The following is a 15545-nucleotide window of genomic DNA, read 5'->3' as shown; positions in this document are numbered from 1 at the left end:
ACTGTTGACTTCCAAATTTCTAAGCAGTGGCCTAAGCAAGTCCCCTGAGGTTCATATTTAATGTTTTGCTGCATTTTGGAAGGTCTGTAAAAGGTATCCCCTACCTTTAAAATCAATTTTCAAACCGGGTCAACCCGACCCAAAATCGAATTACGAGCGCGGGCTAGCTACGTACATGTAACTTTAATACACATGTATCGCATGCATGTAGTACGTACGTGGACCAGAGCTAGTGAGCGTATATACGCATGCATACGGTGCATTTTCATTTATTTTTATGAAAGTATGGACTAATTGGAACGAAATTTTGCACAGGTGTTACTGCAATCATACCCAAACTCCATGCTAACTATGAGACCAATTGCTGCAGAGTGCAGGTTTACAAATGTGGGCTAGTATGGTTGGGTGTTCATAATACCGGACACCTAACGTTTTTCTATCAATAGAAACGTGAAAAATCTCACAATTTGATTGAAATTTTACTCACGTGTGGAAAAAATACTCCGGATTCACAAGCGCGCACTGAAAATGCGATCTGAGGTACGCGCTTTTAGATGGCGGCTTCGAACGCGTGGGGTGTCATTTTTTCCGCACTCAGTTGCCCTGCTCATTTCTACCGACCACCCTGACAATATGTATAAAGGGCATTTAAATGCATTTTTTCGACAGGCCGCTGTTTTTTTCTAGCCGTCATTTTTTCCCCAATAATATTTGAATATATTTTGAATCCTTCGATATTACTTTTGAAGGACTGTTTGATGAATTTGACTTGATTTTCATTAGGAAACTTTTCATCGTAATTGAAATAAATTAGATAAGTCGGTTTGTTTTTTTCACATTCATTTCTCGTTTCTGCATCAACTCGTACGGTCGTAGCGGGCGACAAAATGTTTGTCATGTGTATGTGTAACGTGTGTGCACGATCGTACAAGCGGCGGTGACAATTTTGCGGTCAAAATCGTCAAATTTATTACGGAAGGATACTCTACATCTAACAATGAGTCAGCAAAGGTAGGCCTACAAATTGTAGTTATATGTACACTGTGTAGAAAGTCTAGTTATACACGATAAATCTTATTCGATTTTGCTAAAGTTCGGTAATTTAGAGGGAATACTTATTTGTTTTCGCCACATTTTTACTCGGTAGCGTAGCCCAGTGAAGAATCGAACATCGTTGCGCGTAGTTCCATGCGTACATTTTCTGTCTGTACGCGCAATGCCATTATAATGCGCGGTCGGTCGTTATGGACCCGGTCGGTGGGTTGAACACCTACAATGTACCATACCTTTAATGTTAGAGTTTAGACACAACTTTTTTTGCCCAGCGCGAATTAGGTATGGTACACATGCGGTGAGTTGGGTCACCCTCATCCTGTGCTAATTACTCAATCTACAATTAAAAAACAAACAAACACAACAAACAAAAGACACACAAAAAAAAACACTGTAACATCGAAGAAAATGACCATGATGACCCCAACCAACCCCGGGACGCGTGTTTTTTTTTAGACGGCGCAGATTGGGGACCCTAAAAATCTATTGGGGACCCTATCCCTAAACCTAACCCTAATCCTAACCCTATTACCCTAACCCTAAACAACCCCCAACCCTAACCCTAAACCCTAACCAAAAACCCTAACCCAACGTTTTTCCCATAGGTTTAACACGCGCCATGCCCCAATCTGTGCCGTCCCCCGCCATTAGATACCGGTACTAGTCCCATGTATCGTATTGTGTGTTAGTATAGTGAATTAGTGTGCTCAATCGACAACAATCCACTCCAGTCCTTCGTAAACCTGGCTTAAGTTAGATATTAGTGGAGGAGTCCTTCCTTTTCTGTCACATAAAAAAATAATGCAGCATTCCAACGTACGATTTCCTATAACGTTATGTAAATATCAATACTCACAATACAAAAGCTGTTCAGGATCTTCAAAGACTCGGATGAGGTTTGTTATCGTATTTCGTGGAATTGTACACAAACACGTCGATCGATACCTAATCGGTGAGGGTGCGATAGCGGATGATCGACTTCGGTGCTTCCCCTCCACTCGACTCGGTGATTGTGTGTGCGTGCTGTTGTTACATGTACTAGCAAAATACGTGTATTCAGGGAGGTAACTCTCACCTCCCTGGTGTATTATAGGGTGCGTTTATCAACTCCTTTTCTCGGCAGAAACAGGTTATCCAAACAGCTTTCAAGGAATTTTTACGAGTTGATAAACGCAAAGCTGTTTTGATAGCCCTTTAGGAAAGCCTTTTACGAAAGGGTGCGCTTATCAACTCTCCTTTCTCGGCAGAAACAGGTTATCCAAACAGCTTTCAAGGAATTTTCACGAGTTGATAAACGCAAAGCTGTTTTGAAAGCCCTTTAGGAAAGCCTTTTCGAAAGCCCGAAATTTGTGACGATCCAAACAGGTTTCCTAAACAGGTTATCAGAAACCTGTTTGTAAAAGCCTTTCGAAGTTGATAAACGCAAAGCTGTTTTGAAAGCCCTTTAGGTCGCCCTATACTGCGGTTGCGCAACCATGCGTTTCCAGTTTCTGAAAAGACGCGCGCCACGTAAAGTGCACACGAGTACGTGTACACAGGTGTATACATACAGCTGCGTGTAATGCACGCATATGCTTGGAACAAGGAGATGTTTCTCTCACCATCAAGGTTTGAGAAATAAAGTAACAACAGTCTCATTCCCTTTGATCCCATGTCTCATGCCGCTACTCAGAAATATTTGAAGTATGTGCTAAACTGGAGCTGCCTCACAGATAGGAAGACAATTGATTCATGTGGCATTCTTTCATGACTCCTCACTCTCAAAGGAAGATATGTCTTTATGATGGTAATTGCTTTTCGCCGTCCCTTCTTAGAAAACAAGCGGCACATTAATAGTACAGGCAGTCAGGGCTTTGGAAAGAGCTCTCGAAAGGGCTATGGAAAGGGCTATGGAAAGGGCTATCGAAAGTTGATAAACGCAGCCGACGAAAACAAGCGGCACATTAATGGTACAGGGAGTGGACAGGGCTTTCGAAAGGGCTATGGAAAGGGCTTTCGAAAGGGCTATGGAAAGGGCTATCGAAAGGGCTATCGAAAGGGCTTTCGAAAGTCGTTTAAACTGGGGAAAGTTGATAAACGCAGCCATAGATGCTCCACTGCACTGCTCGAATATCCGAGGTAGGGGTCCCACTAATTGACGCAAACTAATGCAAACTAATGCAAACTCAATGTAACCTCAATGCGAACTACTAATTAATGCAAACTAACGCAAAATACTAATTAATGTACACTAATACAAAACGTTAGCGGTGAAAATTAGGGTGAATTACAGCACCTGGGGCCTGTTTCTCTTCCTGGGCCACTTAGTCGTCTCGAAACAGATATCGATCAAGTAAATCCATCCTTTCGAGGAATGACTAACGTCACGTTTACTTCAGTACTTGCTACTTTAAGCATCTCACCTCAGCAGTCAGCAAAAACTCGGAAAACCATTTTATAGAAATATCGTCGAATTCATATTTTTTTTTTAAATTTTGCTTTCAAAATTCAGAAAATGTAGAACCACGTATATCGATTACAAATATTGGGAAATGACACCCCTAAATATTAGGTGTTACAAAAAACATTTCCCACTTTTGATCCTTAATAGTTCAAAAACTATACTGTATATCAAATAACGCTGACATTGATATGAGCAATAGCTGAATAGTTTACAATTTTGTTGGAGGCAATTTCAAAATGACAGCATAATTCAGTTTCATTAAATTAAACATTAATTTTTCAGCTAGGTTTCAGATTTTGCTCTATTTTCAACCCTCTGTACAAAACTTTAACTTTGCACAGAAGTCAATTGGTATGTATGGAAGCAAGGAGGTTCTAGAGACTGGAGTCACAGCCGTCTTATTTCCTTTGCTAGATGTTCGAAGCCGCCGCTCAAAAATATTTGAAGCATGTGGCAAACTGGATCTGCCGCTCAGATAGGAAGACAATTGACTCATGTCTCATTGCATAATCACCAGCCCCTTTCAATGGAAGATATGTCTTTGTGATGGTAATTACTTTTCGCTATCCCTTCTTATAAAAGGTAGGTGGTACAGACACGAGGATGCACATGATACAGCTCTGATTTACACTTTTGCGCAAATTTCTGGACGGAATTGACTTTTGTTTTACATGCTTTATCATTATGTAATATTTCATTTCATTTAATAAATAAATGAGCAAAATAAGGCCAACATCATGATAACGTTCAAAATGAATCTTCAGATTGCTCAGCAAGACGGCGGCTTGGAACATCGATCATCAAAGGCACAAGTGCACCTGTGGAATTCTTTTGTACATCAATAGAAATCTGACAACTGTTTGAACAATTGCAGCCAGTTGGAACTCCAATGTATTAAACCTCCTTGATGGAGTAGATGTGTAGTTGACACCCAGACAATCAATGGTCCTGGACAATGACCAGGATTTGAATGCTACATTATTCATGAAAAATCCCACTATCACAGCTAGTCTTTATTCATTCTGAAATGTGGTGTATGCAAGCACATGGAAACATGTGCTTACTCTTTTCATGTGCATGCATTTCACCCTTTGCTAGGAATTTAAACTAGCAGTGCCCAGGTAATCCATCATGAATAATTAATAAAGCATTCATGTGCCTTGGAGCAGAGCTCTGAACAGGTGGTATCCAGGTCCATTGTTCAGGGTCATTGCATATACACACTCACATACACGTCATTAGTTCCTGTGTAAAGTTCAGGTTTTGTACAGAGGGTTAAAATTTGACCAAAATCTGGAACCTAACTTTGAAATTAATCATGGATTTCATAAAACTGATATAGGTTTTCATATTCAAATCACCTCCAACTAAAATGTACACTATTCAGCTATTGCTCATATCAATGACAGTTTTATCTGATATATAGTTTTCGAGCTATTAAGCATCAAGAGTGGGAAATAATTTGTGTTTTTGTTTTTGTAACACCTAGTACTAATTAATGCAAACCCGAAGATACAACGCTATCCTATGTGAAAATCACCTATATCGATTACATACATCGGAAAATGACACCCGATGTACAAATGCAAACTCATAACGTTTTCCAATGTTAAAATAACCTAAATCGATTATAAATATCGGGAAATGACACATCGAAACACTTTAGTAATGCAAATTCCAAAACAAAAAATTGTCCTACCTGAAAACTACCTACATCAATTACAAATATCTGAAAATAACACCTCGATATTAAAAAACAAACAAACACGATAGGACATGTAAAACCATACTTCCAAAACACTATTATTTTCCTGTATCAAATTTTCACTCTTGCAGAAGCGCAAATTTAATTAGCACCAGACTGAATAACAGTTTCCAGCAAGAGTGGGGTAGTGATGTAGAGGAAATTTTAATTCCCAATGTTAGAACTCTCAAATTTTCAAGCGGGAGCTTTATCTTAAGAAATACTTCCAACACTCCAATGATTCGCAGAGAAGTTTTTAAGCAAATTCCGTCGGGCATATCCCAAATTGCCAATTGTTTCTGGAAGATAATAATCACATTCCTAGAAATTAAAGATTTTGTACCCATTGCAATAAGAATAAAATTGGTGATTAATTTTTCATTGCAGTCTCTTAAATGAGCAGCGAAAGAAATACTTAATCAGATATCACAGGAAATACCCAAAATGAAGGTGGATCAATTATTCAATTGTGGAAAGATCATGGCAGTCCTTCCTAGTTAAACCAAGATTTAAAGTTAATAAGGAAATATGTTTAGATGACTAATATTTTTCGACCTTTTCTTAATTCCTACATAGCCCTTTTTACAGCCTGTGCCTTATCTGCAACATGTATCCCACTCTCCCCTCATTCTCTTCCTTTGTCTTCTCGCTCTTGTGTCCATATTTCATGTAATTATTCGACCAAGTAAAGAATATAGGATACATATCATAAACATTGCAAACATGAAACAAAACCAGAATGAACATTACAAAGGAATGCACTGTAGGCCTACTGTATATGTCACTCCAAAAAAAAAAAAAAAAATGAAATAAATGGAGCCAAAATGAGGGTCAGGGGACACAGAAGTTATTTACTATTGCCCGTAGACATGTGAACCCACACGTGTTGCCCCTAAGAAACATTTAACATTCTTTATTCATCGTATGAATATATTTCTGTACGTTTTTACGTTTTTTTAATTTTCTTTTTTGTTGTTGTTGTTTTTTTTTTATTATTATGTTACTCATATTTCTTTCGTTAATTTGTCCAAGGAATTTGTCATCAGCTTTGTGTCCTTCTTACTGTTTCCTCTTACTCTTTGTTTATCCTCTCTCTCTCTCCCTCTCTCTCATCTGTCGTCATATTTTCCTTCCTTTTTTGTTCACTCTATCGTTTATATAAAGCATGTGTTTCTGTACATTCTTCTTTGTTTATTTTCATCAATCGTATTTCACTCTTATTTACTTTATCATAGTTGTTTGTATAGACTTAAATTTACGTGCAACTCTGTATTATTGAAGTATTAAAATGAAATATGATTTTAAATTGGACTCCGAAAGCCATAATATGGGTTGTTGAGTAAAATGAACTTTCAACTTTCGACTACAGTCCCGCAAACACGTCATGAAAGGAAGGTGTCGATCGATTAACAGATCGTGCAGCGCAAACTCCCGAGCGCATTAGATCGATTTTCTTTATCTGATTCCTCCAAATTGCTGCCAATTACTGTGCCGAAAGGATGGAATAATAGGTAATATCAATACTGATAATTGACTTATATTTGTATGTTAATATTTTCATGAATGCTTGTTCACAACAATAGGTAAAACAAAATGCACCGTCTAGGAGATTGCTTGCTTGCTTGATTGATTGATTGATTGATTGATTGATTGATTGATTGATTGATTGTATGAATGATTGATTAATTCTATTCGATTTGAAATTATTTCCACTTTGTGTTCGCTAGCACAAAAACAAACATAATTGACTTACAATGATTATACAATAGCATTTTTGTCCATTTTACTTGGACGTACAAAAATTATAAAGCACATGAAACTTTTGCAACAGAAGAGCATTTATGTAGTCAAAGGAGCCTACGCAGTTGTATTACCCCCCCCCAAAAAAAAATGAATTAATCACATCGTTACTTTGATTGAATTGATCTGAATTCATTTCCACTTTGTGTTCACAAGAACAGGAAAAAATGAGTTACAATGATTATGAAAAAAAAAAGGAAAAATCTATCTTTTATGTAAAAAGCATAATAATCTAAAAACATGTTCAAATTACATAGACGCTTGCAACAAACCGTAAATAACTAGTTTAAGAACCTAAGTGGAGGAGTCTGAATCAAAAGCACAGCCAGTATATTAGATAGGCCCCCGAAAAAAATCCCATCATAACAGAACCGTAATTTACACAAACAACAACAACAATAGCAAAGTATTCATACCTTTAGAAACAAGCCAATAACTATAACAACTGAAACTAAAGCCCCGCAATGATTACAGAAAATGAGATGGAAGGATACGAAACAGAAGGAATAGATGAGACAACTTAAGATTAGAAGGGAAAGAAGAGATGGAGAGGGGAGCTGATATCGAACAAAAGGATTTAACATTTCAAACGTAACATTGTTGTGATATTTGGTTCCTAAATTGTCTCTTAAAATAAATGATAGACTGTCGACGTGTCAAAGTTGAATATAAATTGGTTAGTATATAAATATTTTTTTTTTGCATGTGGGGTTGTGTTTAACCTGATGTTGTGAACAAAGATTGATAAAAGTACTAACATACAAAGGCAACTATTAATATAGCCAATGTAATTTTGATTGTTTTGGTACAGTAATTGTCAGTAATTTGTGGGGAAACAGATTCATTTTAAGACCAACTGCGCTGAGGAGTTTGCATTTCAGAACCTGTTAATCGATAGACACCTTCCTTTCACAAGTTTGCAGTACTGTGATTAGTGGAAAGTTAGAATTTTATTTCCTTCACTATATAACCCATATTCTTGGTATCGGAGTCCAATGTAAAGTCATATTTCAATTCAATAATACAAACAGAGTTGCAAGTAACTTTGAAAATATAACAAATAAGTATATAAGTAAATCAGAGTGAATCACGATTGATGAAAAGAACCAAGAAAATGTACAGTAATATGTAATATAGGCCTATTATAATACACGACCCCGTGAACAAAAAAAAAAGAAAGAAAGAAGGAAAATATGACGAGAGAGAGAGAGAGAGAGTGGGAGAGAAAAAGAGGGGAAGGGGAATTCCTAAGAGTGAGAAGGACCCAAAACTGATGACATGAGCACAGCTGTACAAATTTAGAATGAAAGAAATACGAGTCACGTATAGTTAAGAAAAACAAAAAGGGAAAATAAAAAACCCAAAGACGTACGGAAATATATGCATATGATATAAGTGAACAAAGAATGAAGGAAAAATGGAGACGAGAGAGAGAGAGAGGAAGAAAAATGAAGAGAAAGAGGGGGAGAGTGAAAAGACACGTTACAAATAAAGAAGTCACAATCTGCAAAAAAAAAGGCTTATGCAGTAACTAAGAAAAGGACGAAATATAGTCATCTTAACATGTGTCATCTATAACTACAAAACTTAGTTTAACTAGAAAGAACTGCCCTCTTTTCATACTTTTCACAATTAAATGATCCACCTTCGTTTTGGGTCTTTTTCTGTGTTATCTTAGTATTATGCAGGTCAATTTCTTTCGCTGTTCATTCAGAGGCTGCAATGAAAAGGTAATAGAATTCATCACCACTTTTATTCACACAATCTTTGATTTCAAAGTATTTGAATATCTTCCAGAAACTGTTGGGAATTTGTGATTAGCACAACGGAATTTGCATGAAAATTTCCCTGCGAATTATTTCAGTGTTGGAGGTATTTCCTAAAATGAAGCTCCTGCTTGAAAATTCGATAGTGCAAACATTGGGGATTAAAATGTCTTCTATACATCACTGCGCCACTCTTCCTTATAATTTTCATTTAATCTGGCGCTAACTAAACTTTTGCTTCTGCTAGAGTGAGATTTGATGCTTGATTGTACCAACTTTCCGTGAAACCTAGGTTGTCAAATATCTAGATTTTTAAAATATTTTGGGGCGTTATTTTCCGATATTTGTAATCGAATCAGGTCGTTTTTTACATAGGGTAACGTTGTGTCTTGGGGTTTGCATTTATTAGGATTTCGGGGTGTCATTTTCCGATATTTGTAATCGATTTAGGTCAGTTTCACATAGGATAACGTTGTCTCTTGGCCTCGGGGTGTCATTTTCCGATATTTAGAATCGATTTAGGTGGTTTTCAATAGGATAGCGTTGTGTCTTGGAGTTTGTGTTGAGTTTGCATTAATTAGTATTTCGGGGTGTCATTTTTCGATATTTGTAATCGATATTACGTGGTTTTCACATAGGATAGCGTTGTGTCTTGGGAATTTGTGTTGAGTTTGCTTTAATTAGTATTTGACCTTCAAAGTAATCATTAATCATTCTGTTCTACATTTTCCACATTTTAAAAGCAAAATAGAATCTACGTGACATCTATTTGGTCAAAAAATTTCTTAATATTTCAATACAAAATGATTTTCCGCGTTTTAGTTGACTGTTGAGATGAGATGCTTGAAGAACTGAAGTAAACGTGACGTTAGTCATTCGTTGATAGGATGGATTTACTTGATCGATATCTGTTTCGAGACGACTAAGTGGCCTACAAAGAGCCAGGTCCAGGTGCTGTAATTCTCCCTAATTTTCACCGCTAACGGTTTGTATTAGTTTGCATTAATTAGTAATTTGCGTTAGTTTGCATTAACTAGTAGTTTGTATTGAGTTTGCATTAGTTTGCATCAGTTTGCCCCAGTTTCCATTGGTCTGCGTCAATTAGTAGGACGGGGCATTCGGCTTTACAATGTTGTTTGTGAATATGGACAGGGAGGTATCACCTCCCTGTCCATATTGAAAAAAAAAAAAAACCCACACTTTTATTAGATTTTTTTTAATGAACAAACAAGTCAGATATCACTGTCTTGTGAGGCAATGACAATGTCCTCGTCACATATTACTAATTGTGCTTGAGACGGTCATTGCAGTTTTGGAAAATGCAATAAACTTCGATAGTCATAAGCTTTCCATTCTTTAATTTCTGGATTCAACTTCTACCAATATCTGCTTGTTTGGCCTTACTGTTCTGCCTAACAATACCACATTATTCGTAACAGATAGTTTATAGCGATGTTAGCACTCCCGAGGGCAAGCCGCCTCACATGGTAATAGTATAGATAAATCTGACTTCAGAGCACTGTAGCTTAAATGGCAGCCGTAACTGCAGGGGGCTTCCAAAGAAGAACAAGAGCACTTTCAATGGGTTATGAGATGAGTCAGGTGCGTTGCAATGTCAGTGCATGAATTATCTTTTGTCAGGCATACTTGAAGCCCCCGGTAAGAAATTACCAGAAAACAGTACCCAAACCGAATTGGTCTATACGAGTGCCTCACATACTGGCAACCGAGAATTATAGTGAGCATTGATTTCGCATGATATCAAAGAATCTATTCTCCGTATAGAATCTTTTATGACATTCGACATTGCAAGGGTTTATCTGACAGGGGGTTATACCATATACGTGCAGTTTAGGCTGAGTAATGGAAAATCTCACGGCATCGCTGATTCGTTAGCTTTTTGAACGAAGCAAATACAGTAATTAGTCACTTATATACTGTGGAACGATTTATTCCAAACCCTTATACACTGTAGTATAAATGGACGAATAGCAAATGGAAATAAATGGACGAGTAGCAAAATGGACAATTAAAAATGGCGTGTTTGATTCAAATGTTTATTGCAGACTCTTTATGTCCGGAAAAGTACCAAACATAGCATGCTTGTTAGGCCAAGGAGGAGGTTTAAGAAATGGAGTAACAACAGTCTCATTCCCTTTGATCCCATGTTTCATGCCGCCACTAAGAAATATTTGAAGTATGTGCTAAACTGGAACTGCCTCACAGATAGGAAGACAATTGATTCATGTGTCATTGCACCATGACTAGTCACTCTCAAAGGAAGATATGTCTTTATGATGGTAATTACTTTTCGCTGTCCCTTCTTACAAAACAAGCGAAACATGATATATGTATAGACACGGGGATGTGCGAATAAAAATTGTTCAGAAATTGATGAAATAAAAATAAAAATTACTCGACTTTACATGACTTTACACTAATCTAGCATATGAATAAATAAAGAACTATACTTGAAAATTATACCATTTCAGTCTCATATGTCGGAGGTGATCGGAAAGATGATAAAATCGGCTTTGTAGTGAGGGTACAGTTTCAAATATTTTCACGACAAACAGCTCAGGTTTACACTTTTGCGCATAATCCTGGATGGGACTTACTTTTATTTTATATGCTTTGTCATGAAGTGAACATTCATTCTATTTAACAAATAAACAAGCAGAATATAGCCGATATCAAGTTAGAGTTTAAAATGAATCTTCAGATTGCTCAAAAAGACGGTGGCATGGAACCCCGATCAAAGGCACAAGTGCACTTGTGGAATTCTTTTGTGCATCAATAAGAAAAATAACAGCTGTTTGAATAATTACAGCCAGTTGGAACTCCATCTCTTAAACCTCCTTGGTTAGGCATTATATATAGATTCAGGAATTCATGCATGCTGTTGGTATGTATATTAAGACTGGTAGTAGCGCAGATATGCAGCTGTAAAGATTGGTCGAGATGCTTGCATCGGCGGAGAGTATGAAATTTTGTTTCTAGAAGTATTTTGGGGGCGCTGATTTGAAGAAAAAAAAAATTGCCGGATCCAAGAGACATGACCACTGGATCGGCCCCCATCCTGAATTCCAAAATCATGGCCGCCATGAAAAAACAATTAGGGCTTAAAAATTTTTGTCTTGGCTTCTAAATGACTTGTGGCAATGATATTTCATGCACAAGGGCTTTTGGACATGCTAACTTCAAATTCATGTGACGGATGGATTTGAAATGTTTGACAAACATATAGAAAGGCAGCCATTTTGGATTTCAGTGTGCATGCCGCCTCGACGAAAAGTTAAAAATCCATATCTTAAGTTCTATTTGACGAATGTCGCTCCGTGCAGGGAAGAATTAATGAGATCTATCGCAGGTGTTGATGATTTGCTTCGACGAAACACAGCGTTCCTGTTTAAATATGCATAGTTCCTCAATCACAGCAAACCGAACGAGCAGCAGTTCGAAACCCCTTTCAATACCTTCGGCAGCGATGTGGATAGAGAACAGGACACGTGAACAAAAATCAGTTTTAAAAATTTAGGCATACTTCGGATTGTTAACTGTAACATGATACTTAAATATACACATAAATCGGGTCATGCTTTAGCCAATTACATTTCATAGCAGAAAGATTTCACATTCAAGTTCTAAACTTCCCAAACGAAGCCATTTTGTGCGCAAGGTAGTTGATCGATTTTTTTATGAAGAAAAACTGAAGGGATTTGTTCCCTGCCATATTACCCCCAAGTCCCACACAGGATTTCCACATTTCTTTTGAACGGAGGTCTCCATGATATATTCAAACTCTGTAAAAGAGCGGCTTAGAGCACAGTCAAAGACAGTGGAATGTCTGTAAGCATTCAAGAATTGTCATGCAATGAATCTACGAAAAAATTGCACAAAGTGCGAAGAGATTTCGCTCCTTCTGTAAAGGCATATCGAGATAACGAATGCCCAAACGAATTTAAAAAATGGAGATGCGTTCGGATCCGTTGCTAATGCTTAAGAATGGTTCATAACAATAAACCAAGTTTGACGTTTTTTATTTCCAGTAGCTAGTTTCGCAGAGATAAGCTGGAGCAGGTGTTTTTTTTTTTTTTTTGACATGTTCAAAATAAAAGTCAGCTCCGGCGTATCTCTGCGAATCCCTGTACAGCAGAGCAACAGCCCCGAGCTTTACATGCATTATTTGCATGATATTCGACGGTCGAAAGGCTTCATTTGAATAAAGAAACGTTACCCGCTTTGGCAAATTACTCATTACTTTACGAGCCGGGATTACCCGTCATTGACAGTAGCATGGGGGCGTCAGAGGAGAAGAAACGAGAATCTTTTCTTTTGCCCATGCTCCATGAAGTCATGCACTCTACCGCAGGTGTTGATAAATTGCTTTCACCTAAGACAGCACTTCTGTTAAAGTATGCATCATTCCTAAAATACAACATCCTAGCCAGTAGCAATGTGCTGCCCCTCGATAATAATTTCAGCAGCAATTGTACAATGTGCAAAGAATACAAATCTATATAGGACACACGAAGGAATGTAGTAAAATATGTACTACAAAAAATGCGACTAAACTGTAAAATGCGACTAAACAGGCAGAAACACACAATTGCCAAATACTAAATTCGAAAGATTTGATAATTGAGTGTTAAAACCGGCAAACAATATTATGCACTAAATATACGCAAGATTGTTAAATATTACCTTTTTTTATGAGATATTAATATTCAGTCCGGAGGTATTAATAACAAGGAGATCTGAAGAAGAAAAAAAAAATATTATTCCACACACGATGACCACCAAGTTGCATACAAGATTTCAAAATTTCCTCTGAAATACAGTTCAAAATTCCTTAAATCAAGAACCTCTTCTTTGGTCTCCATATCCAAACACTATGGAAGAGCGGCGTGGAGCATGGAACATCAAAGCCAGTGAAATGCTAAGGGTAAGCGTTATAGGGTTTGTCTTGCTATAGAACCCATATGCTATTCGCACAAATTGCGAAGAGACTCCACTCCTTCTCCAACACTTTTTTTTTTTTTTGGGGGGGGGGGGGGGAGGGGGTATAGTAGTGGAGAGCATTAGCTGTTATTTTAGACGCGATCGCCATAACAGAGTGGCGTTTAGATGACGAAAGTGTTGTATACAGTACATAAATGTACCTCTATTTTCTCAGCCCCCCTGACATTCACAACGCTCCCAAATACAGGAACTACTTGATTAACAAAAGACATTGGAATGCATCTTCACAGTATAGTGGACATAACTTGGGTGTTTAACTGCAATGTCTTTTGAACATGGAAACGTGACAGTTAGGCTAGGGAAAGTTGCATTCCAATTTCTTTCATTAATCATTAGTACCTAAGGCTGCGTTCACATAGAAGTATTCGGTATTCGGTATTCGCTATTCGCTATTCGGTATTCGGTATTCGGGCAACGAATACACCGCCACCCGCACCGTCAACTCACCATCCCATACAGTGAGGATTTCTTCCTCCTACATCCCAGCAAATCTTCCCATTAACAATTTCTAAACTGCATCAAAATGTCAGTCTACATGCTTAGATTTGCTAAAGGGCAAATCCAGACCAAAAGTGTCATTATTTCATAAACGAGAGATGGTATACGCTGCAAGAAAATCGAACAAGCTCGATTCCCACTTTGCTATACTTTTCGCAGCTATTCGTACTTTCGAATAGTGCCCTCCTATGTGAACCGGTTTGAGGAAATCCTATCGTTCGATTCAAGCTATTCGCGTGCCCTCGAAAAACGAGCCCGAATACCCGAATAGTATACTTCTATGTGAACGCAGCCTAATTGACTGACTAAGGCCACTAGTAGGATCTTGGTTTTGAAGTGTTTTTTTTTTTTTATGGGCGTATAAGAAAAATAATAGAAGACTATTATGAAACATATGACATGTATTTAGACATTCATGAATCAACGCAAAGTCCATGCATTTGCATTATAGGCCCTATAGTTCATTTACGGGAAAATCGAGTCTTTGTTCAACATGACTTTTGATAAGTAAAATAATGACATCAACCAAACACGTTAACGATGTATGTTTTTTAAAGTTTGGAAAATTTGGAAATCAGGGCTTTTTTTCATGATTTCCCAGCAAAGTCATAATGAACAACCATAGACAAATCAGATGAGATGATGAATCCGTAAAAGCTCATATTCCTCTACTGCATAAATGTTCGCTGTTTTTATTTCTTTGTTGATATGAATAGACATGGGTCGACCGCCATCCTGAATTCCAAGATCATGGCCGCCATGAAGAAACAATTAGGGCTTAAAGATTCTTGTCTTGGCTTCTAAATGACTTGTGGCATTAATATTTCGTACACAAGGGCTTTTGGACATGCTAAATTCAAATTCATGTGACGGATGGACTTGAATGTCTGACAAACATATCAAATGGCCTCCATTTTGAATTTCAGTATGCCGCCTCGACCAAAAAGTTGAAAAATCCCTATCTTAAGTTCTAAATGACGAATGTCGCTGAAATTGATGCACATAAATATTATAACACGCTTGGTTAGGAAATGGAATAATGTGATCTGTCTGACGAACGGTTTGCCCGCCATTTTGAATTCCAATATGGCTGCTAAGACCAGTATTACGACTAATTACATAAAAAATATAATGGGAGCTGGGGGGCGGGCGGACTGCTGATTCAATTTGCATTGGTGAAGAAAAGGATTTCGTCATGAGGGCAGGGAGTAGGTCTACA

This window comes from Diadema antillarum, unplaced genomic scaffold (assembly GCF_040938485.1).
Source record: "Diadema antillarum isolate AM-2024a unplaced genomic scaffold, OU_Dant_1.0 scf00000001, whole genome shotgun sequence".
In the NCBI taxonomy this organism is placed as follows: Eukaryota; Metazoa; Echinodermata; class Echinoidea; order Diadematoida; family Diadematidae; genus Diadema; species Diadema antillarum.
Note: the sequence above shows the minus strand (reverse complement) of the source record.